At 41.6% G+C, this 27,556-nt stretch overlaps 1 protein-coding gene and 1 pseudogene across 4 annotated transcripts in view; one reads left to right on the top strand and one right to left on the bottom strand.

Moving 5' to 3' along the window:
• Positions 1 to 27,556, bottom strand: part of NKAIN2 (sodium/potassium transporting ATPase interacting 2) — a 458,908-nt gene that overhangs the window by 66,511 nt on the left and 364,841 nt on the right. The gene's annotated exons all lie outside the window — the stretch shown is intronic.
• Positions 8,764 to 11,220, top strand: LOC117043733 (annotated as a pseudogene).

Raw genomic sequence — 27,556 nt, 5'->3', positions numbered from 1 at the left:
GAATTGAATGAAGGGGGGGGGGAGCCTTGCTTCATGCTATGGAGTTTGGATATTTCTGTGGGCAAAACCCCCCTTGAAGAAACGCTCTTAGTATTTACAAGTGAGATTGGAGATAAACTGTGTGGAAAGGAATTCACGATATAATTACACCCCTGGCTGTTTGGTTGCCTCTTTACCTCTGTTAGAGACTTAGCCGACTTCTTGGAGTGTCTGGAGTGATTTATGACGCAGATTAATTAGAGGTCGACTGCAGCAGATCGGGCTGTGAAAGTCATAGAGAGTGGAAATGCCATAAACTTTTTTTTAAAATGTACGGACTTATATATGGAAAGGCTCCCACTCTTGGAAAGACTTTGAAGCAGCCAGAATGATTTAAGCAAGCGCAAAATATGGAATTCATCGAAGTTAAGTTAAGATGGCGACCGTTGAGATGGGACTTTTGGATAAGAATGAGAGGCGCCGCGCCAGGGGGGTGGAAAAGAGTATGGACATAAAATCCACACAGTCAGGATGGATTTTGGTTGTTTTATCTCACTTGTGAAAGCACTCAGTGGCATGAAAAAAAAAATGAAAAGAAGGACAACATCAGAAAAGAGATGGAAGACACCGGACTACGGAAGGCAATGAAATTAAGAGGATGATCGAGATCCTGATTGTCTGAAGCAAGGGAAGTCTTAAAAGAAAAATCTAATAATTCGGCAATTTATTTGGACTTATTTGGACTAATTGGGTTATATGGATTAATTGATATTTATAAATATATGATGTGATTTTTATGATTGGAAAAGTTAATAAAAATGATATAAAAAAAAGAACATTCACTATTATTTGTTTGCAAAGAGATCAGGTGTCATTGCATCAAGCAGGTGTTATCACACCCTTTCCAGTGCATTTCCCCGTTACTTTCCATATCACAAAAGTCTGATCGTTTGGGAAAGCAATTTTGTTTCACAAGAGCTCCAAATCAGCTTTAATCGTTCAGTCTGAATTTCCTGGTATGCTACTGAATCCTCCTTGAAAACAGTGATATTCTGGAAGCATCTGTTGTTAGACTCCTGACTGCTATAATCCCTGACCTAATTGTTGACCATGCAGGCTGGGGTTGTTGGGAGTTGGAGGTATATTTAATTTTTAAAATATTTCTCTCTTCACCAAAATGGTTATAGGACAGTTTATGAATAAAACAAAATAAAATAAAGTTATAAGCAAAATCATTAGAAATCACTGTCATAATTTACACACATAACAGTTAGAGCATAATAAAAATGACTTAAGCCACCAGCCTGAAAATGGAAAGTGGCATCCAAAACTATTTAAAGTCAGGACTTTTGATGCTTTAAGTCAGTGATGGCTAAACGTGGCCCTCCAGCCATTTTGGGACTACAATTCCCATCATCCCTGACCACTGGTCCTGTTAGCTAGGGATGATGGGAGTTGTAGTCCAAAAAATATCTGGAGGGCCAAGTTTGGCCATCACTGCTTTAAGTGAACCCCATGGTTGCCATGGAGGCCATGAAGTCCTGAGCCGCCACAGCACTACTTGAAACTGTTTTTGTTGCTGGAGGTTATCAGTAGGAGTGGTAGGTGAGGACAGCTACCTCCACACACCTAGCTTCTCAGAAGTAGAGTTGCTGAGAGGTACCAAGAGGTAGAGAAATGAGGAGGCAGGGAGGTTAGTTCTATGCAGGTACATTAGAAAGAATGATGGATTAGTTTCCCCAATATGCCAACACAGGAACAACCTCCTTGCCACCTTTCTCGCTCTCTTCTGGTAAACCATGAGGCCACATGGGTGGCGCCAACCCTCCTCACTGACTACTACTGATTACTAGCACTACAGCTCAGAAACCAAGTAATCTGAAGGGATTGCCACAGCATCTGAAAAAGGAGCTTATTAGATCTGCAGAGCAGGAGGAGGGAAAGCAGGCTAGTAAAAATTGCCACTCATTAGCAAAGCTTTCTTAAAGATATGTAGATAATATGGGAAGGAAATCTTGACCTGTGCATTTTTATGCATGGATTTTGCTATCCTTGTCATAGCATTCACAAATCAGACATCCTCTTATTTTTTCCCATGAGAAAAATCTTATAATGAGACATTTAAAAATCAGCTGCAGCACTTGCCTCAATGACCTCTTGCCATAGCAGAACACATAAGGAAAGCAAAGTATATTAAACAGAAACAAAAGGAAGGCACTCTCTGTGGCTCACTTGATATCTGCCTAGTTCCATGGTTCAGTAACTTCTACCAATGCAGTGAAAAAACTTCATCACAAAGGGGGTTTATGCCATTTTCAGGGCTACAAATGAAAAGTAATTGAGTTCATATGCTGTAGCAATGCAAATCAAAAACCATAACATCTGTATTAATTGCAGGCAGCCAGCAAGGCTTGGGCTAAAGAGAGGAGGGTGAAAATACAATAAATCTTAAAGTTGCAATTTGGAAAAAAGCCCAGTTCCCTGCCTGTTAAAAGTCTGATCATACACACTTTTAAAAGTAATTTCATTGAAGCAAAATCAGCCTGAGCCATGCATTTTAGATCTTAACTTGAAGTGGTTATTTCCCAGATCTTGTTAATTGAAGCTCTGACACTAAGTACAGCTTCACTTACTCATAAAATGAACTCTCTCTCTCTCTCTCTCTCTCTCTCTCTCTCTCTCCCTCTCTCTCTCCCTCTGCCCCCCCCCCCGGCATGTGACTTTTCCCACACTGTTACTTTAAACCTGGTAAAATATAATAATGGTTCACTTCCATAGAGTTTGTAATTTAGGACAAAAAGTTCCAAAATTAAACAGTAAAAAGACTGCTTGTATGCTTTTGGGATACCTTAATTTCTTCCTAGACTTTTTTCATTGAGAATAAACCTGAAAATATGCCATCCTTTTTCATTCCCTCCTGCTTTGCCATTAATCTGTAGTACCAACTGCACCAATGATTCCGAAAGAACCATTAAATAAACATAAAGGAATTAAAATGCAATCTCTCTTTTTAATTGCTTAATGGAGATAAAAGAGAAAAAATATTACAATGTTGAAGCATTTAGTGGAATGTGTAAGGCATACTATCTTTATTATGTGTGACATATTCAGAGATACTATGAATATGTGCTTAATTAGCTGGTGACTATTCTGTACTTTAATTTAGTTATAAAATACACATTTGCATTGCACTGTTGTCATGCAGTAGTTTGCATAGTTGCCAATAGGTGGTGCTGTGAACTACAGCATGATGAGAGGTAGCAGCCCAGGCATGCTGCAGGGGAACAGTCAGAATGAACTGTGGCCAGCTCCTCTGGCTCTTCTGCCTGCCAGACTTGGAGCCCTTGACTGTCAGATCCAGATCTTTAAGCCAGCTGGCGCTACTGTTGCTCACTTTCCTCCTCTATAGCTATAACTACCGATCATCATGAAGAACAGCAGGAGGAGGAAGGCACCCTGAAGTGCCAGCTGGCCAGCCTCATGATCTGCAGCAGTGGCAGTGGCATGAGATGGAAAGAAGAAGGCCTAAGCCCCCCTGTGCTGTTCCTTTCAGCCTTCATTATTGAAAAGACTGCTGTGGGACGGGCTTTGCAAGCCTTCCTGCACTCCCCACGCTGCTATTTTCCTCATTGTGTTACGTCACCCTCCTTGCTGCTGCCCCAACTGTTGCTGTAGCGCAGGCATCCCCAAACTCGGCCCTCCAGCTGTTTTGGGACTACAACTTGCATCATCCCTAGCTAACAGGACTAGTGGTCAGGGATGATGGGAGTTGTAGTCCCAAAACAGCTGTAGGGCCAAGTTTGGGGGTGCCTGCTGTAGGGAGAGAAAAAGCCTGCATGTTAAAAGTTTCTTGTCTCCCTTCCTGCAGCAGTGATGGTTGTGGGGAAAACAAATGGGAGAAAGAAGCTTATTTTCCTCTTTCCTCTCTCACCCTGCTGCTGAGGGAAGCATGAGCTAGAAGCCTGCATTTAAAATTTTAGCGGCAGTGGACGCTGGGAAGCCTGCAAGGAGGGAAGGAGGATTGGCCGGTACAGCAAGCAGGGACACAGCCCTTGCATTGTTATACTTTACTCATGGTGAGCTGGTATGGAGATGCAGGCATAATAGATGCTTCAGGTACATTGCTGGGATGGTGGCATCGTAATATGCAAACATCCTAATGAGAAAGGAGGCTTCTTTGTGATGGTGCTCAAACAAATCCAGTAAGAAGCCATACTCCGTGGGATGCTAAGCATCCACCACTGTGCCAGACTAATGGTGCAAGCCATTGTCCGTTCCAATGCTTTGCTGTGAGTGGCCTTCCAAATTCACGTCAACATAGACCACCGAGTATTGATTGAGCACTGACTTTCATCCACCCCATCTCTGAAATCTGTAGTCAGCCTACAGAAACCTTCAAGGGACAAACTTGCATTCCAAACAGGAACAGAAACTCGGAGTTAATCTGATGCATTTAAGTCAGCCTCTGACCAATATTTAGCATCACATTAGTTTCTTATTGAGAAAATGAGGGCCAGGCAAAGGTTCATGCCATGAAACAATCATAAGCAATCATCATTACATGTACTTACCATTCTCTTTCTCTTTCTTTGTGCTTCATCTGTGTCAAGTGGAATGACTCCATAAATTATCTGATCTTAATTCAAGCAACGCTAGTGATTTTATCCATTTGGTAATAGAAATATTGTATGTGAGCAGAACTTCAGCACCAGAGTTTTATAATGAAACTTCAGCTGTGTGGTTGCCCATGAGAAATCTCCCTATTCATACATGCAGAACTAAGGCCACAGTATCACATTCTTCTGTTTATTTATTTTTCAAAGTGATATTTTCCGGAAAAGTTAGCATTTCCTTTGATCTTCCTTGGGAAGCAATGCACACAATCACAGACTAGACAGACAGACTGGCAGATCATTCCCTGTCTTTTGAAATCCTCTCTGACACGCAGCTTGGAAATATGCAAGAGGAAACAATTCAAACATTTTGAGGGGGCTTTGAAGGAAGCAGCTCTCCGGGATATCTAACAGGAGATATGTGTGTGCTTTCAGCCTAATTCACTTTCATCACTTTGGCTACAGCTAAATTTGAATGGCTCTCTCGCCTTATCAAGAAAGGAAAAGAAGACCAACAGACTGTCACTCTCTATATAAAAAGAGATACTAACTTGTCAAATGCAAGATCAGGTAAGATCTCCCTGATGAGCTTAATGCATCAGAGTTAGAAAGACATTCACCCAAGCACTCATTTTGGTGTTTTCCACAGAGCAAAGGCAAAGGTTTCCTTTTGCTGTCTTGTTTTATGGCAGCATCTGACATATGGTGCTGGTGTTGCTCAATTACACATTTCTCTTCCACCTCACTTAGCTTTTTTCATTTCTTTGCCATCTGTAGGCTTTTAGCTCAAATTATGCTTTATTCATCTTCCCACAATCTCTTGTATTATTAATATTTATCTTGAGGGCTTGGAGGGGAATAAAGGGGTGGTGGTGGAAGGAGTGTTTATTCTATTATTTGCAAGGCACGAATATTTAAACAGCACAAATCCAAGATATAGCTGTGGCTTGCTGCTGAAGGCAGACTGGCTGCCTTCATAACCCTACTGAAAAAAGTTACTTGAGTTTCGCAGGAGTTTCATTCATCTGTCAGGCTGGCAAATTCAATTGTACATTCAAATTACGACACTAAATTGGTGTGTGTGTGTGTGTGTGTGTGTGTGTGTGAGATAAATGGAGCACACATTAAGGAACAAACCCCGAAGAACTTGATACCAGGCATCCAAAGAGTGATTTGGTAAAGGACATACTAATTAGAACTGAATGCACACAAGCATATATTTCTTTTTCACATGATCAGTGTTACTGCAGTGAAATAGCACATTGCCTGCCTTGTCAGTATCTAAGGAAGAACATGAGAAAATCCTTGTCCACAGAATTTCAATCTGGTAGTTAGTGACCTGCTTCTGGCCTACAGCTTACCTAAACCACCATGGTCTTGATAACGAAAAGGAACTAGACATCTGAACATATGTTCCTCACATTACAATATATAATACTTGCCTTTTTGGATCCGCACTGCTTTCATATTCCTTGACAAATCTAACTGCCTGTAAGTTCTACATAGGTTAATTAAGACCTAAAATATCAGTATAAATCTGGTGAGTCATTGGGTTGCTAAAAGTGGCTCTGGGAAGGCAGCAAATGGGATAAAGGATTCACTTCAGCTTCACCTCTTCAACCCAACAGGCAAATTCTCAACATTAAAAGTATACCAATTGATGGGCCTACTGAAGTGCATATAAAATTGGGGACAAGGGAGAGTTAAATGATTTGATCAAGATGACAAGATCATTTGGCAAAAGATGCTGTGATTCATAAGGCCATGTCTGGGTTTCTTTTTCTTACTGCATTCTTCTTTCGAGATGATGTAGTTGCATCTCTACAGGCAGCTACTTGGACAGGAAGGATATCTGACTCAATTTTTAAATCACCAACTTTAATTCATATTTTTCATTTTTATACCCTGCCCTTTTTGAAAGAAAAACTGAAGTTGGCTAACATGGTATAATAAAATTGGTTTCAGCTGGCCGACAGAATGTGTCTCACCCTCCCTGGCAGTGAAATGGTGCTGGCTGATTATGGACCCTGGGAGGAGACAGGCTGTGACTGGCTCCTCTTTCATATTTTTTACACGATTAATTTTCTTCTGAAAGCCTTAGAGCACTATAGAAATGCAGGTGGGTTGTTTTTTATATGAAGATATGGGCTAGTTCTCTGGAGAGCCATCTGAATCTGAAGATGTGAAAAAATTATTTAAGCATTACAACACAAAACTTTAGAGTTGGTTTCCATATAAGGCAAGACTTTGAGCAGTGTTGGAATGAGTGCGTGGTGTGTGTGTTAGCAATGGGTGAATATGTCAAACTTAGTTTCTCTCAGTTTGTAATTTTTTTCCAAACTTAAATTTAGCCCTCCAAATTTTCAGATCAGTTTGTCATTTTTTTTTTAAAAAAAGTCCTCATGAAACTCTATCAGCATTTTAATGTGAATTTAATGAATGCTTGCATACAATTTTGCCCAATATACAGCTTTTTGCAAAGCAATTCTCCATGAAATAATATATTTTTGTGTTATTTTATTCTCATGTTGCCACCCTCCGAAACTCTCTGAGTAGGGACGTAGAAAAGGGCCTCAGGTGACAAGTGCAGGGTCCAGGTTGCTTTGTATGGAGGGAGGTGGTCCTTAAGGTATTGAGGTCCTGAGCTGTGTAAGGCTTTATAGGTCAACACCAACACTTTGAATTGCGCCCGGAAACTTAATGGCAGCCAGTACAGTTGGGCCAGGATTGGTTTTATATGCTCAAATCATTTTGTTTTGGTGAGCAATCTGGCCAGCTGAAGTTTCCAAACCATCTTCAGAGGCAGCCACATGTATAATGAATTGCAGAAATCCAACCTAGGTGTTACCAGAGTGCAGACCACAGAAGTTACACTATCCCTGTCCAGATAGGGGCATAGCTGGGCCACCAACCAAAGCTGACAAAAGACACCCAGAGCCACTGAGGCCACCTGGGCCTGAAGTGACAGTAATGGATCCAAGAGCACCCCCTTAAAAGGCAGTGTAACTCCCTCAAGAGCAGGCAGTGTCCCATCCATCCAGTCTAGGGAACCACCCACTAACAGTGCAACTGGCTGGTAATTACTTAGGTTCTCAGAATGTAGGGGTGGTTTCTTCAGAAGCAATCTTATTACTGCCACCTTCAAACAGGCAGGAACCACCCCAACTTGTAAAGAGGCACTGACCACCACCCTGGCCCAGACAGCTGTCTCTTCCTTGCTGGATTTTATGAGTCAAGGAGGGACAAGGGTCCAAGCACCTTGTCCACACCCCTGAGCATCATCAGCTGAAATCCATCCAACAAAACAGAATTAGACAGTGCTCTGTACATCTCTCAAGATTCAACTGCTATAGCAACAGTGTCAAGGTCCCATGTATGCAAGCGATTTTATCTTCAAAATGCTTAGCAAACAAGTCACAGCAAACTTCTGTCTGTTCTACCACCTCTTTCAGGCCAATATGCAAAAGGCCCTGCTACCCAGTAAAGTTGTGCAGGATGGCATACTGAGGATGCAATGGGGGCAGCAAAGTATGCCTTCTTTGCTGCCTTCACTGCCACTAATTATGCTTGAAAATGCACACTCACCAGTGTTTGGCTATAGTCATTTGGAGTTTTTCTCCACTTATGTTCCAGCAGTCTTCCACCTTGCTCTTTTGCCCTATGATTGTGAGTATAACACAGAGCCAAATTTAAGGGATTAAGTGTTAAGGGATTAAGATTTGCTTAATGTAGGAAAAGGAAAATTTCTTGCCAGAAAAGCACATTAAAAAGTCTTGATTTAGAACCTTACACTAGCTTCATGGCTGATATGTCTAGCTTGGTTACAATCACTTGTTTCAGAGGTTTGAAAACTTTGTGCTAGTGAGCATGTCTAAATCAAGAGCCAGTTGTACAAGCCACTCTAAGACTAATGAAGACGAAATAAAGATGGGCAGCTGAAGTGAGAAAAAAAGATGCGATGAAAAATAGCAAGTTGGTTCAATTGCTTCCAGCCTATCAATCAATGTTACAAGCAAAGGTCAAACAGTTTGTGCTCTCCACTCTCAAGAAGCTGCCCACACATTTTTCTTATTTATTACATTCCAGCAGCTTCTTACCCAGGTAATAACAGAAATGAGAGGACAATAATAAAAGAAGTAGTACAAGACACTTGGAAACGTAAAATACCAGATTGCAAAGTTTTGGTAACTGCAGGGATGCACACTGAAAATTCCACATGCAGAAAGAAAGATCTTGGATTTATTCCAGTTTAAGGCTAGTTGCAGAAGAAGGTGGATTTGACTTGGTGTGTGAGGACAGAAAATGGACTAAAATAGCTACCAAGATGGGGTTTGTTTCTGGCAAAGCTGTGGGCTCATGTATTTGTGCTCATTATGAGCACATTCTTTACCCTTACAACTTATATCAGACTGGAGCTAGGCTGCTGGCGCCAGACATTTGTTCCAAATTGATGTGTTTAGTGCATGATGCAGTTCTGGAAAAAGTGTCTTCAGAAGCCAGATATCACCAGTGGCACAGAGGACAAGGAATATAAACCTCATTATATATAGAGCCAGTGTGGTGTAGTGGTTAAGAGTGGGAACCGGGTTCGCATCTCCGCTCCTCCACATGCAGCTGCTGGGTGACCTTGGGCTAGTCACACTTCTTTGAAGTCTCTCAGCCCCACTCACCTCACAGAGTGTTTGTTGTGGGGGAGGAAGGGAAAGGAGAATGTTAGCCGCTTTGAGACTCCTTCGGGTAGTGAAAAGCGGGATATCAAATCCAAACTCTTCTTCTTATTCTCAAAGACAAGCCTGTTCAGCTGTCTGGAACTTGTCCACCTGCTCATCGAGCAAAACACACAAGAGCAGAGGCTACTAATATTAAAACTGATTTGGAGAAAGCTACAGAAACAAAAAGGGGGCATGGGTGGTGTTGTGGTCTAAACCACAGAGCCTAGGCCTTGCCGATCAGAAGGTCAGTGGTTCGAATCCCCGTGACAGGGTTAGCTCCCGTTGCTCGGTCCCTGCTCCTGCCAACCTAGCAGTTTGAAAGCTCGTCATAGTGCAAGTAGATAAATAGGTACTGCTCCGGCGGGAAGGTAAACGGCATTTCCATTTGCTGCTCTGGTTTGCCAGAAGCGGCTTAGTCATGCTGGCCACATGACCTGGAAGCTGTACACTGGCTCCCTCAGCCAATAAAGCGAGATGAGCGCTGCAACCCCAGAGTGGTCTGCAACTGGAGCTAATGGTCAGGGGTCCCTTTACAGAAACAAAAACTCACAATTTGAGACATAGAATGGGAATCACCCCTCCAAAGCTTGAGCCTGACAGTGATAAAGAATCTCATGGCTTAGTGAAATGGGAAATGGTTGAAAAAAAGGCAAGCCATCTGGGAAACAAAAAGCGAACAACCAAAGGGACGCTCTAAGAAAACCTTTAATGCCATGGATTTGTATCTTTGTCTGTTGTGCGGCAGTGGTAATGATGAGGATAGTCTGCTCCTATGGGATGGCTGTGATGACAGTTACCATACCTTTTGCTTAATACCACCTCTTCATGATGTTCCCCAAGGGGGACTGGAGGTGCCCCCGAGGCCTAGCACAGGAGTGTAATAAACAACAAGCAGCATTCGGTTTTGAACAGGCAGCATGAGACTGCACACTTTGCACATTTGGAGAAATGGCAGATGCCTGCAAGTCAGATTATTTTAATATGCCAGTGCATATGGTTCCTACAGAATTGGTTGAGAAAGAGTTTTGGCGTCTTGTTAGCACAATTGAAGAGGATGTTACAGTAGAATATGGTGCTGATATTGCTTCGAAGGAGTTTGGCAGTGAGTTTCCTGTGAGAGGTGGGAAAATCAAATTAAAACTAGAAGAAGAGGAGTATATTGATAGTGGATGGAATTTGAATATGCATGTGATGGAATAATCTGTACTTGCTCACATCACTGCAGATATATGTGGAATGAAGTTGCCTGCCTACATGTAGGGATTTGTTTTTCCTCATTTCACTGGCATATTGAGGATCACTGGAACTATTTCACCATCTATCTACATTTGGGGGAGCCTAAAACATGGTATGGAGCCCCAGGATATGCAGCTGAACAACTGGAAGATGTAATAAAGAAGTTGGCTCCTGAGCTATTTGAATCTCAGCCGGACCTTTTACACCAGCTGGTTACAATTATGAATCCCAATACATTAATGTCTCATGGTATGCCTGTTTACCGTACTTACCAGTGTGCTGGTAAATTTGTGATTACATTTCCAAGAGTCTATCATAGTGGCTTTAACCAAGGTTTCAACTCTGCTGAAGCTGTTAATTCCTGCCCTGTTGACTGGTTGCCATTGGGACGTCAATGTGTGGAGCACTATCACTTATTACACCGCTAATGTTTGTTTTCTCCTGATATGATATGCAGAACGGCTGCCAAAGCAGAGACTCTTGATGTAGTGGTAGCATCTACTGTTGAGAAAGACATGACTGTTATGATTGAAGATGAAAAGGCTTTACGGGAGGATGTGTGTAAACTGGGGGTTACTGATTCAGAGAGAGTGAATTCGGAAATATTGCCCGATGATGAACAACAGTGCATAAAGTGTAAAACTGCAGTGTCTGCAGTCTACTGTTCTTGTAATCCATAAAATACTGTATATGAGCAGTACCAAACAAGAAGGCCCTGCAGAGCTACTGAAATTGTACAGGCTCAGATATCATTAGGGGAATGGAGTTCCACAGTTTTGGGTCAGCTATCAAATTGTGATCTTGCTATGTAGTGTTAGTCTAGGGGACAATCTCTGTTAAAAAACTTACCACAAGAAAAAGGTGGTTCCCAAAGGATGTCAACCAAAAGAGGGGCACAGGTGGCGTTGTGGTCTAAACCACTGAGCCTTTTGGGCTTGGAAATCAGAAGGTTGGTGGTTCAAATCTGCGCAAAGTAGTGAGCTCCCATTGCTCTGCCCCAGCTCCTGTCAACCTAGCAGTTCAAAAGCACACCAGTGCAAGTAGATAAATAGATACCGCTGTGGCGGGAAGGTAAATGGCGTTTCCGTGTGCTCTGATTTCTGTCACGGTGTTCCGTTGCACCAGAAGTGATTTAGTCATGCTGGCTACATGACCTGGAAAGCTGTCTGTGGACAAGCACCTGCTTTCTCAGCCTGAAGCGAGATGAGTGCTGCACCTCATAGTCACCTTTGACTGGACTTAACTGTCATGGGGTCCTTTATCTTTACCTTTTACAGCCAAAACTGGATCCTACTTAGAAGATGACTGGGAAGTGGAGTACCCAGTCTCTCATGATATCAGATTCTGAAATGGTTGGAAAGTTTCTGTGCATGTATGTGATGGGAAACTGGTAATCACTTAAAAGTGAGTGACCCAATCCTGCCCCTCCCTCACCACTTAGACTTAATCACAGCCAAGAATTTGCTTATCAGTTTCCTTAGATGCAGCAGCAGCAACAGCAGCAGCAGCTCATAATCAACATTATAAAGGGCTGAGATCCAGTATCTTCACAACTGGGCCTAATTTTTTTCTCATTCGTCTCTAGGAGAAGATAACTGAGCAACCTTGGGCCAAGTGGACTCTAAACAGCTTGTTGAGAGCTAATGGTAGTTATGTACAAAATTCCAAACTTATTTCAAAATACAAACTTTAACTGTAGATAAATTGGTTTCACTGCACAAATCTTGCCAGCGGATGATTTTCATGATTGGCTCAGGAAAGTTGACGACATATGACTTTGAAGAGGAAAATAAAACCTGATTTCAAATACCAAAGAGGAAGTGTTTGCTTCAGAAGGATTTAGAGAGCAGGGGAAACTGCTGCCTAATATTATTTTCTCTCAGAATGTAGCTGGACTCTGAATACAGAATTCACCCCAGTGATCTTATCCTTGCATGTTCTTTCATTGGAAAGAGATAGGGAAGGATAGGAAATCAGAGATATAATTTTAGTATAGAAATACCTGAAGGTTCTATGCCTACATAGTGCAGCCTCAAATTCTGGAAAACTGCAAAAACGAACAAATAAAAAATATTCACAGTGTACACCCTGTTATACAGGGTTAAACAATATAGCACTCACAAGACAATCTGCAAATTATATATTAGGAAGGGGGTGGGGAGTGTAAATGTTGATGGGACAGGTGGAAGCCTGACAATGCATGCTGCCTGCTGTCATCTCATCAGAGTCCTTGACTCTCCCAGTTTAAAAGCAAGGGCCTCCCAGTAGTCACTCAGGCATTGCTGCTTCCTGCTTCAGAGACTCCATCTCCTGGAAATAGCCTGTCAGGTCCCATCTGTTTTTTCTTTTGTGAAGTTGCCAGCCTCCTGAGAATGGGTCCTCTATTCCCATCTCCTCGCTGATGCTGGAAAACCAAAGGGGAATAACCCCTCCAATCTGCCAGAAATTGGTTTTTCTGATATCAAGGACTTTGCCTCAGGGAGCTGCAATCTACAGTACTTAGATGAAAATTAGATTTGTAAGTACAGCGCTTTCCTTTGTTGTCTGCTTGCAAAAACCTCCGTGTTTGCCTGCTTCTTGCTGCGTAGGTTGAAAGAGCTTAAAGTGAAATAAGCCATTAATAAGCAAAATCCAGAAAATAAATATGTATTATGACAGCTGGTGTGGCTTGAAGAAAAGAAGATAAGTAAACTTTCTCAACACCTCCACCCTTCCTCAACTCGAACGAAAACTTTTGTTTAGGCCTCGAGGACTGAATAATTCTTAGGCACCACTATTAGTTGCTATTTTACTTGTCAGAACCTTGGAGACTATTAAACATGTGCCCCATTAGATATGGCATAGTCATTAATCACACAAAGCATTCCTTCTGATTGGTTTATCAATCAAGCAACTATGTCTTTACCCCAAGTTTAATACATTTATCCAACGGCATAAACCTGCACTGTGCTTTAAAAATAGAGGAGCAGAACTTTAATTTGTTGATTCAAGCTTGCAGTTGTCTAGGCTTTTCTTTTGGTCCATGAACCTTTATCCTGTGCAAGGCAGTGCCAGTTATGCTGGCTGACTGTCCGTGGCTTCCTCCAGCCACTTCTTGCTGGGCTCTTACATTGTTTCAGCATGGCACAATTCCTAGACTCTTGATTTATTATCAGGTGAGTAACAGGATTTAGCACAGAATAAAAAAAATGGCAAATTCTACGAATAGCCCTACTGGATCATACCAAATCCCATCTAGTCCAGCACCCCTTCTCACAATGGCCAATCAGATACCCCCGGGAAGCCGAAAGTGGAGATGAGGGAACAGTGGAATCATAGGACTTTAGGATAATATTTTTTATGATTACCAGTGTATCTTGTAGTTTTATGTCTATACATCTTTTGGTTGTATGGAATGGATTTCTAAATCCATATACCATTTTTTATGGTGGGGGTGCCCCTTTATAAGACTTCCACTGATTGGGAAGCAGGATGAACATTTTTGAAATACAGTGGTACCTCCGGTTGCGGGTGGGATCCGTTCCGGAGCTCCGGTCAGATCCCAAGGTTTTTGCAACCGGAGGTGCTTGTTCTGCGCATGCACAGGGCGTGGTAGAGCGCTTCTGCACATGTGCACAGAGCAAAACCCGGAAAAATACTTGTTATTACTACATTTGGAACATCTCAGGTGAAATAACATTTACCAAAGAATAGGGTTGCCATATTTCAGAAAGTGAAAATCCAGACACAAAAGTTATTTATTGAGATTTTAAGGGAAAGTTGTTGAGCTTTTGTTGTTGTTGAAAAATCTCAAAAAAATAATGAAGTTGTTGAGCTATTCTTGTGGAGTTCAGGACTGCTGACAGGGCTTGCCATCCGGATTCAATTCCCGACAGCCAAATCTCAGGCATATGGCAACCCTACCAAAGAAAGAAGCCTCCAAAATAATCTGCACTGGCTGCCTTCAGAGTCAGAGTATTGGGGAAAGACTGACCCCTGGATGTATCTGAAATATCAGAGCCTTACCCTTAAAGGAAGGCAGCTGTAGGATGTTGACAGAAGCACACAAAGTGCATGATAAATATTCACACAACCCATTAAAATGACATAAGCAATTAGAATGGCTTCTGATATGGTTGCATTCCATTCCAGATCAGCTACTGGAGCTGCAACTGAAGTAGCTTTTCTTTCCTTATCTGTTGTTAAATGTAATACATGTGAAGCAGTAGAGCAGATCAAGTCTTATACAATCATTTATATTTTAAAAGTAAAGGGAACCATTTGGAGAACTGCCACAACAGCCCTGAGTAAAATTCCATTTTATATCTTCAGTGCTGTGCTATTTAAATTAATGCAAGGGGCACTGGTTTCCTTCAGAGCTCAAGGACATCACAGGCAGTGTCTGGAGTACTTGTACAATTTGAATTAACTAATTCAGATCATCTCACCTCCAGAAGGATAAAATAAAACAGGGGTAAAAATACTAAGGAGGGCACTAAAATAACATAGGGACTGTCCATCTGGAAAGAAGAAAGTCTAAGGAGACTAGAAGCGCAAACCCAAGTTCTGCATAGTTTTGATGGGCACATGTTCAGAATATGTTTCTTCCCATGCTAGTCTACCTTCACAGTAGGAAACCTTCGTTATACATGGAGAGCATTTCCTGACTCACAGAAGAGAGCTAGGCTGACTCCGGAGTCTAAAACTATTGCATCATAGCACAGGAAAGAAGAAACCTTTGTGGCACACTTCATAAGATGCAAGCTACCAGCCATGTGGTGGACCACCAGGGGTTCAATAAAACTCATGATTCTGCTGCCTGCTTTTGGGTTTGCTGGGTCACAAATTGTACATGCCTCTTAAGGACTCTTAATGTGTTGGATACAGGTTTAGTTACTCAATGAAATCAGTGGGACTTAGTGAAAACAGTTGGTCATTACAGTGGTACCTCAGGTTAAGAACTTTGCTACAGGATAAGAACAGAAATCGTGCTCTGGCAGTGCAGTGGCAGTGGGAGGTCCCATTAGCTAAAGTGGTGCTTCAGGTTAAGAATAGTTTCAGGTTAAGAACGGACCTCTAGAACGAATTAAGTTCTTAACCCGAGGTACCACTGTACTAACTTATGCTCCATTCATTTCAATGCATTTGCCCCGAACATGACTAAGTCTGGATCCAACCTATTGTTATGAATGTACTAGGAAAACACAGGAGACATATATACACTGCAGCTAGGCTATCCCCTGTTGAACCCTAAAGTCACTACAAAGCCCTGATGAGAGGGAATCAGGGTCTGCCCTGACCAGCATGGATGGAAGTGGCCAATCTATCCCTGAGCTGCTGCCCAAAATTTAAACTAGGAGGCTTTCAGAACAAAAAGATTTCTGCCTGAGCAGAGGGGTTGTCCAGGTTGAAGCTCCAAGGGCCAGAAGTTTCTATGAGGGAAGACTTGAAGACACCAGGAGAGACACTTCAACACTTGGAAAACCTCAGTGATGCAGCATCAATCAACCTGTTTAGCTTAACTTTGTGAATGGAAGCTCCTCTACTGCTGCAGGTTCCTTTGTGCTCTCCAACCGAGGAGAGTGTGTGTGTGCTTTTAAGCTGGACTGAGCAGAACTATTGTCCACCTGCCCACCCCACCCCAATGAGCTTTGCAACAGTTTTCTCTAGTGTGGCTTTTAACTAGTTGTTTACCAAGTTCTTGTCCTCAATAATGTAGACCCAAACTGTAAGAAATTTTGAAGGTTACTTCCAAAATGCTGCCCAAGCTGTTTGCTATCATGTCTGTTGTCTACATCACTGAACAAGACTACAAATAGGTCAGTTTTTTTGTTTGCTCTGCCTGATGCAGTACATTTAAAGTATTTCTGACATTGTCCATTAATTGTCTTGTAAGGTCAAAACTACATTGATCTTTCACTGTGGCATGATTAATTAATGTATTCAAGTTCCTCGCTAAAGAAGCTGTGAATATTTAGGTATCTTAGCAAGTTAAATAGAACTTTCTAAATATATGATTTCCCCTCCATTTGGTTTAGGTATCACAATCATTTTCCAGGAAGGTGGAAGAGCACTTGAGGTAAGTACTTCATTAAAGACACTGGGCAGGGAAATTAATAACGTCTTTATGGAGTTATTTAAAATTCAGCTTATAATACATCTACTTATAATACATGGGATGAGTCCAGAACACTATTCCTGGTCCAGTTAGGTAAAGCTTAGACCTCCATGCAGCCCTGTCCAAGCAAAATGTCTACCAATGGAGTCCATACAATATATTTTTTGTTTCTGCTGCTTGGGGAAATCATGAAAATACTGAGGGGAGGGGAGAGATCAGGCCTGTGCACCAGTTTCTCCAGTACTGAACTAGAGTATTGTTTCTCAGTTCTGCTAGCGAACTGCAGCATTCCATGGCTAACACCTTACATCTGGACATTTCAGCGACACTTTACTCCATTCTTATCCTGCCAATATCCAATAATGCCTTTAATATTTGTGTGATACAGCCGAGTCTTTGAGACTTTAAGGGAATCTCCTCTTCATTTAGGCTTGAAAATCATACAGGCTTCCCAAACTGAGCAACAGTGCTGTTGTTTTCTCTCTTCTGCTCTCAGTGCTCCTTGCTCTCTTGCTTCCAGGAGTATTTCATGGGTCCTGGCTTTCTGTCAGAGGTTCTGGTCTTCTTTTGTGTCCAGAATATGATCCAGGTCAAGCTCTTTCTCTGCTGCTGCTGCTTCTTCTGCTTGGAAACTGAGTTTTATAAGCATCTTACATCCCTCTGTTTGATTCTTCCTTGCCATGCCTTTGAAACTCCAGTGGGAGCACTTACAGTGTACCTTGGCTTTTTGAAAGTGCTTTTGGTTTATGGCTTATGTTTCCTCAAAGGAAGATCCTGGTCTATTTTTTATTCCTACACTCCACGACAGAGTGATGTTCACACTTCCAATTCTCACTGTCCTCCTGGCTCTGCTCCATGCCTAGGGTATAACTAGTGAGAACAAGCCTTTAATCTTGTTCACATTTATTGAATGCTGGCTTACACGTGACTCCTCTTTTGCTTTTAATGTAACTGCATAAACTATTGTTTGGATTTTAAGCAATTAATCACCAGAGTAGGAATATAACTGTTGCACACAGTTATATTGATTTTAATCATGCTAGATTTGAACTGGTGGCCTAGATTAAAAAAAAATAAAAATCCACGTGGTCATTTTTATGTCATGGAGATATTTATGCCACCATTTTCCTTCTCATATATTAAGGTGCTCTGCTAAACAGTTTCTAAGGTTTTCAGCTGCAACAATATTATAAATGGAACACACACATCCACCACATAATAAAGTATGATTCTTTATTATGGTCCCCTCCTTCCCATCTGTTCACCACTAGCTCAGAGAAGTGAAAAGAAATATCACCTTCATTTGAGAGTGAGAATAGTCAAATATTACTGCTACCTGATACCATCACACCAACCTAAATCTTGTCTTGAAGTTTGCAGCTAAAGCAATTGAGCTGGGAAAATTAAAATGGCTGCAGATAGGCTGGCCATATACAAAAGGAACATAGAGCTCTACTACCTTTAATTAATCTATAAAAGACAGAACTCAGGCAGGTGCAGTCTGTCTTACAGAGGAAGTGAAAAAATGCTTCTCCTGAAATTCTCTTCTACATAAAGCTTTCACTTCCTTTATTTGCATTTGATACCCCTAGTCATAGCAAACATGGTGAAAGTGTGACTCTTTCCCAAATTCTGTTCTGCTTTTATATCATTTCAACCAACTCAGGGTCTCTGGAGGGACTTACAACGAAGGACTGATGCAAAGCCAAACATGATGTAACCAGTGCTTTTTTCTGGGGGGATGCAGGGGTATGCATACCCCTAAACATTTTGTGAATCTAAGTTTGGCCTTATTAAGGGGCAGTATTTCAATATGAGTAGGAAAATGAGAGTACCCCTAAACATTTTTTTTTAAAGAAAAAAAGCACTGGATGTAAATCAAGCAATAGCCTATACTGCCTTGATCAAATATGCATGTCTGGATTATACGTAAATGCCACAATAAAACATGCATTAGGTGACTTAAAGTTCTCTCTTCCAGAATAATGCCACGTAATCTCTTTTATTAGGTTCTCCAACAGTTCCAAAAGTTTTCTTTTGCAGCTTAGTCCAGCTGTTCACAAAGAGGAAACCTTTATGCTTCACTCTCTGCTGTTCCAAAGCAGGCTTCTTAAAACAAGCTCTGTACAGTAAAGGAAAATGAAACTTCCAGGCCCTGCTCCTGTGGGCTTTACAGTAAGGAGGTGGCCAACTGTTCCTTATCTAACCACCAGCTCCTAACTGCATGGCAGATGAAATCCTGTTTGTTTATCCCTGTGACCCAAGGGGACCCAGATAGAGAAAAGTAGGGTATAATTCTAAAAAGAAAAAGGTAGATGCTCTATACTTCAGCTTCCTATTGAACATGTGCAGAAATATAATACTGCCATACTTCTTAAAGCAACATGTACACAAATGTGCTACAAAAGCAGCTAACTTAAACATATGCATTCTGCAAGAAGGTGGCTGCTCCAGGTTGATGACTCTGTAGCCCTTCTAACAGCCAATCCACTTCCACACTAGGCACCCTCTGATTAAGGGATACTTCACATGCCACATGGCAGAAAACAGGTGTTTCTTCTGGATCAACTGAATGTTATGTAGCAACAAGCCCAAACCAATCCTGGGGTTTCTGACATGTTGTAACCCACTGTGGTTGAAAAACTGCATTTGTTGAATGCATACATTACCAGTGCCACCTTAAAAATGCCCTGTGTGAAACCACCTTCAAATTCAAGCTCAGCCCTCATAAGTGTTTGATATATGAAATGGGAGGGATACTATTTTAAGACATTTGAAAAAAGCCACCTGGGATTGCGAGCATTCGCAGCTGAATGTCTAGTGGTGTGAAAGCACATCAGGGGCAATCCACATAGCAACCCTCTTAAATAGGTCCTGCCAAACATAAAATGCTTGTAGTGTGTATTGGTCCTACTGGGTTGCCATGACAACAGCAGTGGATACATCCATTTGGCAAAGACATTTACATACAAAGTGTGTCCTCCATAACAGAGGGCACGTGTTCCGGTGCGACCTGGCCACCTGACCCGGTGTTGTGGGTGGTAATCTGGAAATCAAGGCCACAACCCCTGATAGGTCAGTCCCATGTTGCTGGGGTGCAATCTGACCAATAGGGTGTTTCAAAAAGCAGCAACGTGGGACCTGTTTAAGCCCATGCAAGGCTACTGAGCTTCCTCTTTGGGGCTTTCTCATCGGAACACCCGCCCACTTTTCCCTACATTTAGGGCTTGCGCTTGACCTTGCTATGCTGTCGTGTGTTGTCTGCCGTTGGGGCAGAGGCACGGCAGGAATTTTCCCCACTTGGCTGATTGGCTGGTGCCATTTGGGTTTCACCTGCTGCGTAGCAATTAGTCACAACTTGTAAGTTGCGGATAGGCTCTGGTTCAGGTGATAGGTGTGGCACATGAGGTGGCCACGCCTATGTAAATGAAGGATATTCCGGTAGAGGAATCCAGGGACTCATTGGTTTGGCGTTCCCCGAAAGGGGTCTGGCCTACACCCAAGTCCAGGGGACATCAGGGCGGCTGATTGGTGCTCCAATCCTTGGCTGTCCTATGAATGTGGCTCTGGGACAGCACTGCCTGCACGGCTGCAGGGAGATAGTTGAACCAGAACCTATGCAACCACTCACTTGGTTGTAATCAATAAAGTTGTGGCCTAAATTTCTGCCAAAAACCAAGCCTAATATCTGACTCTGGTGTGAATTAATTTGGGGAAAGGTCTAAACATGCAACACAGCACACCTCGCCTCCCCTGCACATGCTGTTCATGCCACATAGAAGGATATCTCAGCACCAGCCACACGACTGTGGCAATATAGAGCAGTTCTTAGAGGACATCATTCAATGACACAAAACAGATTGTGTGTGTGTGTGTATGATGATGGTGGTGGTGGTGTAATGAGGATGGTGGTGGTGGTGTAATGAGGTGGTGTAATTACTGAGCCACGTGTAAAAAAAGTACTGTTAACTCCCTTGAGCATAGCTTGAATTTGTTATCTGTCTGTCTGTCTATCTATCTCTATAATGGGTGTCATTATGTTACTTAAAACAAAATATTTCCCCCCCTTCCAGTAGCACCTTAGAGACCAACTAAGTTTGTTATTGGTATGAGCTTTCGTGTGCATGCACACGAAAGCTCATACCAATAACAAACTTAGTTGGTCTCTAAGGTGCTACTGGAAGGAATTTTTTTATATATTTTGTTTCAACTACGGCAGACCAACATGGCTACCTACCTGTAACTAGAATTATGTTACTTAATTACATCAGTTATTTAAACATTAAGGCTGCAATACCATATGCTTGGTATTCATAGTAATGGGGAGAAAGCTGCAGCAGTACTTTAGGACTAGACTTCTTTTAATAAATTCTATATGTGCAACCAGTTCTTTTTCCTCCCCTCTAGGCTCTATCATATATATTCATTCATATATATATGGAGAATCTTAGACATGAAAAATTTAAAAGGTCAATTTTATGATGAAGCGCACAGACCTGGATGTTCTAAATGGCACCCTAGACTAAAGCAGCTAATTGCTTTTTTCACAGCACAACTCTCTTAAGTGCTCACAATGCAAATGGGTTGATATGGGGGGGGGGGTGTCCAAATGCATCTATCTTCTCTTTCCAAGCCTGCCGGGACTTATTTGAGATGAGTGATGCTACAAAGAAATAGAAATCACCTGGAGCCTGTTAAAATTATAATCCGGGAAAGGGGGGGGGAGGAAACCCCACAATTATGACAGTTTTAATCCATCTGCCTCTGTGCATCCACTCCAGTTCCAATCAGCTGCCATGGTCACAGGTGCATTATTCTGCGACCGGAGATGAAAAATTCTTTATTGAACAAACATTCCAAATAGCAAGATACCACTGCATCTCAGCTGGCTTATCTCTACAGCTTTAGAGGCATTTATTTGTCATTAAACAAAATAAATTAAGGTCATATATTGCCTTGTAGCACATCTCTAGTTCTGCATTGTGTAGGGAACTTGCTGAATGATATCTACGTTTGCTTCCAGGAGCCAATTTTGCATTATGCATCACATTTTAAATAAAGGTAATGCAACAATGCAAGCCTGCAGTTTGTTAATTAACTTCTAGGGAAAGCATTAGTTCACAATGAATAGCACAACACATCAATATACAAGCAGCATATTTCCCTGCCTGAATAAGTGATTTTACCATTGCTAATAAAGCAATTTGCATTTTTTAAATACATGCACACATTAATTTCACTTTACTTTATATTTCAAGTTTTGATTTGCCAAAGTGAGATATGTCATTTAATGTTATGTGATAAAAATTATACAGATTGCAAATAAAATATTTAAATTGTGCCTACATGTGTTTGCCATATTGAATAGTAGTAACTGATGGAAACTGATAAAACTGCCTGATAATGAGAGCAGGGACAATTTATTTATTTTATTTATAAAACTTTACTAGTTACCTTTTTAAACAAAAGTAATTCAAAGCAACTTAGAACAATAAGCAAACAAACAAGTCATTCTTCACAAATACAAAGGCTAGTCTCCATAATGATGTTATGTGAAATTGGCCTGTAAATACCTTCAGACCAAACCAGACACTTTGCAGGGGGCAGAATGAAAAATAACTTTGGGAATGGATTTTTCTCAGAAAACACACACACACCAGGAGGTAAAAGGTTAAGCATCACCTCTACTGGCTGGTCTATACTTCTCTCACACACATGGAGATAATGAGTTTTGATTTTGACTTTCCTCTTCCCCCCTTGCCCTCTTTCCCTTGTGTGTCATAGATTGTAAGGATGTGAGCCTGTAGGTAGGGACTGTCTTGTTTTTGATTATATGTAAGGCACTCTGAGGGACCCAGGTGTCGCTGTGGGTTAAACCACAGAGTCTAGGGCTTGCTGATCAGAAGGTCGGCGGTTCGAATCCCTGCCACGGGGTGAGCTCCCATTACTTGGTCCCAGCTCCTGCCTACCTAGCAGTTTGAAAGCACATCAAAGTTAAATAGGGACAAAGATAAATAGGGACCGCTCCAGTGGGAAGGTAAACGGCATTTCCGTGCGCTGCTCTGGTTCTCCAGAATTGGCTTTGTCATGCTGGCCACATGACCTGGAAGCTGTATGTGGACAAACGCCGGCTCCCTCGGCCTATACAGTGAGATGAGCGCCGCAACCCCAGAGTCAGACACGACTGGACCTGATGGTCAGGGGTCCCTTTACCTTTTAAGCCACTCTGGGAGCCTTTTGGCTGAAGAGCACAACACAAATGCTCTAAATAAATAAATAATACATAAATATAATGCTTCTTAAACCAGTGGTTCCCAACCTGTGTGTGGGGCTGTGGAGTCATCCCAAGGGGTCCACGAATAATGCACCTTCAGCCAGTGCTTGATTGGTTTCTTCCTCTACCCTCTTCTTTGTCCCAGCAGTATCTCCAGGAGTGCTGCCTTATCACTGAGGAGCTTTTGAATGCACAGGACTGCTGCTCATTGGCTTTGGCCTGTGCCTTCCCCACTTTCCTTTTTCTGTACTCGGTGTGAGGTGTACTTAGAACAACCTGGCAGCTTGGTACAGGAAAACCCTTTTTTGTGGAGCGTGATTTAACGAGGGCCATATCCACTGAAGTCACTTAGAGCAGACAGGATCTAGAGTTGCCAGCTTTCTTCAGGGCTGCAGTCCTATGTGCACTTAATCCAGGAGTGAACCCCACTAGCAAAGTAAAATTTACCTGCAAGTATAACAGTCATAGGCCTGGGATGTAAAACCACTCCACGCTTTCTAATTCCAATTTGTTTTTTCTGCGTGCCTGTATCTCATAATATTACTATTGTAATATTTTTTCTATTATGACAGAGACCCGAGAATAATGCATCTCAAATAAATTGTTAGCATCGTCTGCTGATGTCTAATAAATTAACACTTACTGATTTATTAGATCAAATAGATCAAAATACTACTGCTTGCTTAACTGGTGCAATTTGCATACAGTTATTCTGCTTGTGATGAACTTGCAGCATTGGACTTTCCAGGGATTCATAATGTTGGTTTTGCATGATTTGCCACAGCACATCTTTTGATCCCTGGTGGTGATTCCTAAATAAGACTATTTTCCTGCTTATGTTTGCAGAACTTGGTAATTAATCCAGCGCATGTGTAACTGCATTTACTTAGTGCAACATCATTCATCCTGGTATTCCCCTTTCTGCCCTGCTATTTGTTGTTGCTCACTCTAGAAGACTGATTTCTCTCGTCCATCTTCTACTGTCATGTCATGCTGGATACATTAGCTTCCTCATTAAGATGAAAAAGTTGCTCCGTAGTGTGTCCTTTCGGTTTAACACAGCTTGTCACATGGTAGTACAATGCATGCCAGCGGTGCCTTTGGTTTCAATAAGCATGGTTCAAACCTTTGATATAGCTGCTTCTTAGCTCAAGTAGGAATTACAAAACTTTTGAAAGGGTGATTTCTCCGACTGTATAACCTGACTTCAAAAGTTCTCTTCAATCATCGTAAGATACAGATAAAAGTTGAAATTGCTTCTAACCCGCCCCCCAAAGGAAAACTCATCTTAATCCACTCCTACACCTGTTCTTATTATGCAAGCACAAAGGACATTGAGATCAAATGTGGACTTTTGTTCTCAAGCATTCTGGACCTGGTGGTGGACCTTTCGGTTAGCAAAGTGCCCAGGAAAAAACAGAACTTAAGTTGCAACTTTGTACTTCAATGATATTGGTGGGTTTAGTTCCACTAATCCTGGTAACTTCCTTCTAGAACTGCAGTATATGGATTGAATAGGCTAAAGTGCTGCTTTTCAGGTTACACTTATAGACACAGGATGACACCTGCATTCACTGGTTTACAGATAATGGAGTGAACTCTGTGCCTTTAAAATGTCATGTCAGATTCAGTTTCGGAATTTATTTCATTTCATCAGGATGAAAGCATAGGAATAATTGTGTTAAGCCAAAACACTTTTTCTTGTGAGAATAATTAATGTGCTGTCACAGACAACTGGGAGAGACAGCTATGCCCAGCTTTTCAGGAAATGATTATTCAAGGAAATCTGAAACATGAATTTTAAGAAAGCAAAAAGATTGGCAAAGAAGAATGGGAGTAGGAAATCTAAGATGCACTAAGCTTGTAGGATCATAGGCTCATGTAGCATTTAGGATTTATACTACCCAACAGCAAGTCTAGCATCTTGGTTTTAAATAAGAAAAATATATTCACATTGTGATGGTTCAGTATAACGAATACGTATGCATTTCAGACTAGCATGGTTCTAAAAATTCTGGAATAAGGGAAAAGAGAAGAAATGATGTTGCCTCTTAATTTAGGGCAGCTCTTTATCAAATATAAACTCTCCAACTAAATACAACACTGATTCTTGAAAACTGAAGTTTGTAAACCTTTGGGGTCACTGAACTTTAGCTGGCTGATCTATGATTTGTTACCACTTAGGTCCACTGCCAGCTTCTTTCTAATGGACATTAGGCTGTTTATCTTCTGAAAAACAGGGTAGTCTAACCAGCTAATACTGAAAATATCAATTGGCTTTTAAGCTGTTCCACCCATATTTAAAAACAAAAGAACAAAATACCATCCTGTTTAAATCTTCAGAAGACTAAGTTATTTCCTGAAGCAGGCAGGGAGAGTGCAGTTTATTAATCTTTGACGGACCACAAGCTATTGCATATATTGACAAGTGCTTTGTATGTAGGAGCATTAAATGCTGTTAACCTACTCAAAGTCAAACAAAGACATTGAAAAAATAACAACAGTGAAACATCTATTATATGTATTGTTAGAAGGACATTGAATTGGCATTTTGTAACCTGGGTCGTACAATGTATAAAGCATGGGTGACCAACCAGTGAACTGAGGGCAACATGTAGCCCTTGACCTAATTTCACGCAGGGAGATGGGAGGCTTGGAGAGTGAAGGAGGGAAAGAAAGAGGGAAAATAGGAAATCTGAAATAGATGAAGGAAAAAGTAACAGCCCTCTGGATGTGGTGAGTCAGACCTCTGGGAAGAACATTCCCCCGCCCGCAGCATGCCAGGTAGGAAGAAGAGTGACAGAGTGAGAGAGAATGGGGTGGCAGTAAGAGACCGAAAAGAGGGGGTCCCTACCCACTTTTGGTTCCACTTCCTGCTGGCATGCAGCCCCCCCCCACCTTGAAGCATCCAGTGGAAATGATAAAAATGGAGAATGAACCCCAAAGATGCTGAACAGTAATGCCCTTTTAAAATTAATGCCTCCAATAGCATACTGCCCCAAACAAATTACCTCAGAGGGAATGTGGCTTTTGGCAAGAAAAAAAAAGTTTTCCTACTCTGGTATAGAAGATCCAAATGCCCCTTCAATTAGGAATTCACTGGATGGCTTTGAGCAGGTTCCACAACTTAGAATATAGGGTGGTTCTCCCCCAAAGTAGGCACAAATTCCTTGTTTCGTCCCAATCCAGTTTTTGTATGTGAAGAACCTTCACAGTTTCCTGTCAATAAAGGATGCTTTCTACCCAATGAATTCGTGCTGCAAAAGTTGTTGCATGCCTGAAAATTTTGAGCTTTTCTGTGACAAAAGCATTTGCAACACAGTGGCATTAAAGATAGTACTGTGGACTCGGACCAGGGTGAACTAGCTTCAAATTCTGATAAAGTATTTTGAGTCACTCTCACACACAGTGTTGATGAGAATAAAGTGGGCCCAATTTGTGCTGCCTTTTGGAGTAAATGTACCACATGCAAATAAAAACAAGAACTGAGAGTATCTGGGTGAGTGATAATAAGTTCTTAATCTGTGAAATAAAAATGCCAGTGATAAAGAATTGTTCCCATAACTGTTGTTATAGCATAGTGGCATAACCTCATGAAAGGATATTACAAAAGTACCAGAAAAATGATTACTTATGAGTGCTCGGAAGGGTTAAATTGATGATCTGTACAGGACAATATTTATTATGTCTGTCAATCATTTCCTGTTGTCCTTTTATGCCCTTCAGCCTTAAAAAAATCATTATTAAAATTTTACCTACAGCTTACTTAACTGATTTGTTCTCTCATCACATATATGCTACTTTCCTGGATTAAAAAAAAAATCAATTCAGCACTACCAGGAATATTGTTAAAAGATGCTTACATTCCACTATAATACACACACTGGCACATCTCCTCTTCTGAAAACATATGGCATTATGTGGATAAAGATCACTCTGGAGATTTACTGTAATTATGTCATGATGTGCTTATTGTTATGGATTCGACAGCCTTTCCTCCATTTCTACCTTCTTTGTTTGAGGACAGCTGCTCACTTCAGGCTGCCTGCCACTGCCTCTTTCTAGCAGCAGAGGCAGAATGAAGGAATGCCTGCTTGAGAAGGCACAGTGAGTGACATGAGAAAAGGCAGACTCCAATGCTACAGTGCAGACCAGATGAAAATCTAGTAACTAGCTGATGATAATTCACTGAAGCCTGCAAAACACTTTTTTTTTTAAAGACAGGTCCCGAGAGCCTATAACAAAAACGATGAAGGTTCTCATAGATGTTAGTCAAACTTACCCCTTTTGTAGAAATGAGACATGACCCTCATGCAAGGCCATCAGCAACCCCATGAATTTACTGCCATCCTGCCGTAACATTCAGGATCATGCACTTAACTGATCAGCAATGCACTGTGAGTTTATTCTCACCACCACCCATTGCAGTCATGGGTGTACCGCAATTCATGGTACTGTTTTATTATAGAATCATAGAATCATAGAGTTGGAAGAGACCACAAGGGCCATCCAGTCCAACCCCCTGCCAAGCAGGAAACACCATCAAAGCATTCCTGACAGATGGCTGTCAAGCCTCTGCTTAAAGACCTCCAAAGAAGGAGACTCCACCACACTCCTTGGCAGCAAATTCCACTGTCGAACAGCT

The sequence above is a fragment of the Lacerta agilis genome, chromosome 3 (genome assembly GCF_009819535.1).
Source record: "Lacerta agilis isolate rLacAgi1 chromosome 3, rLacAgi1.pri, whole genome shotgun sequence".
Lineage (NCBI taxonomy): Eukaryota > Metazoa > Chordata > Lepidosauria > Squamata > Lacertidae > Lacerta > Lacerta agilis.
This window is presented reverse-complemented; position numbering and strand designations above follow the sequence as displayed.